This window comes from Elephantulus edwardii, unplaced genomic scaffold, assembly GCF_000299155.1.
Source record: "Elephantulus edwardii isolate Elephantulus edwardi_28Jun2011 unplaced genomic scaffold, EleEdw1.0 scaffold00030, whole genome shotgun sequence".
In the NCBI taxonomy this organism is placed as follows: Eukaryota; Metazoa; Chordata; class Mammalia; order Macroscelidea; family Macroscelididae; genus Elephantulus; species Elephantulus edwardii.
The window spans coordinates 20,334,411-20,336,071 of NW_006399780.1; positions in this window are offsets into that span (position 1 = coordinate 20,334,411).

The following is a 1,661-nucleotide window of genomic DNA, read 5'->3' on the forward strand; positions in this document are numbered from 1 at the left end:
GATTGGCACAGGACAGAGCGGAGTTTAGGGCTGTTGTACATAGGGTCGCTATGAGTGGCAGGCGACTCGACGGCACATAACAACAACAACAACAACAACAACTTGCCAATTTTTGCATTCCAGTCACCCATTATTATTTATGCATCTTGATTTCATGTTCAATTGATCTCTGACTGCAAATGTTCGCAGAAATCTTCTATTTCCACTTCTTTGGCTCTGGTTGTTGATGCATATATCTGAATGACAGTGGTATTCACTAGACTTCCTTGTATGTGTATGGATAATATCCTGTCACTTACAATATTGTATTTCCAAACATATCTAGAAATGACTTTTTTAAACTATAAAAGCAACCCCACTTTTCTTCACCTTTTCATCTCCAGAGTAATAGATCATATGATAGTCCGACTCAAAATGCCCCATGTCAGTCCATTTCATTTTGGCCATACTTAGTATGTCAATATTTATGCATTCCATTTCTTCCTTAACAATATCTAATTTTCCTACCTTAGTGGTTCTTATATTCCATGTTCCAATCACTAGTGTCTGCTTACAACTGTTCCTCTTCCTTTGTGTTTCCATACTTGAAAGTTCCAACTCTGTTGCCCTATCTGTTAGTCTGTGTTCTGCTGTACATAGGGTTTTCAGAGGCCTGCTATTTCAGAAGTGGATGGCCAATCCTTCTTTCTAGTGTCTTAATCTGAATGCTCAGATTTATAGAAGTGTCTGACAAACATTTTATGAAAAAAAGCAGATGAAAGATATTTCCCCAATTGTGGAATTAATCGATAGTTTCAGTGTTTGCTATTCTTTTATTGATGCTTGAAGCCTTAAATAGTGTCTTTACTTGTTGTTTGTGATGGTTTTTATGATAAACTATATTTTATAGGAGATTAATATTGCTTCTCCTGCTTTTTTCTGATGACCATTTGCTTGGTATATTTTTCTCCATCTTTTGATTTTTAGTATTTATCTTCACTTTTCAAGTGTATCTCTTGCAGACAGCATATTAATGGGTTTGGTTGGATTTTTTAAATCTAATCTGCTCTTCTTTTTCTCTTCACCCATACATTTAAACATTTAACATTCAGTGTAATTATTGAGAGGCAAGGATTTTCTTGCTTTCATTTTGTAGGGTTTTTGGTATTGTTGCTGCTTTCTTTGACCCTTCCTCCTTTCTGTGGTGTCTCCATGAGAAGGACTTCCTTCATTATTTCCTGCAGTGTTGGTCTTATTTTTACAAACTCCTTTAGTTTCTAATATCTTGATCTCTCTGTCATATCTGATACTGTTGCTGGTATTCTTGGTTGACAGCCGTGCTATTTTGAGTGTTTGATATATGTCATTTCACTGTCTTCTTGCTTGCATGGTTTCTGCTGAGAAAGTGACAATCTTTTTGCTGTCTTCTATAGATTACTCTTAGTTTTTCCCTAGCGGCTTTCAGAATTCTCTCCTTATCTTTGATTCTGATCTTTAACTATGATAAGCCTTAGGGTTTTTCTTCTGGAGTCTTGTCTATATAGAGTTTGCTCAGCTTCTTGTATGCATATTATCCCATTTTTCATTATACCTGCAAAGTTTTCTTCTAGTAACTCTTCCACAACTTTCTCAGTGCCTTTTTTTTTTTCCTTTTTCCTGTTCTGGGATTCCAATTACGTGTG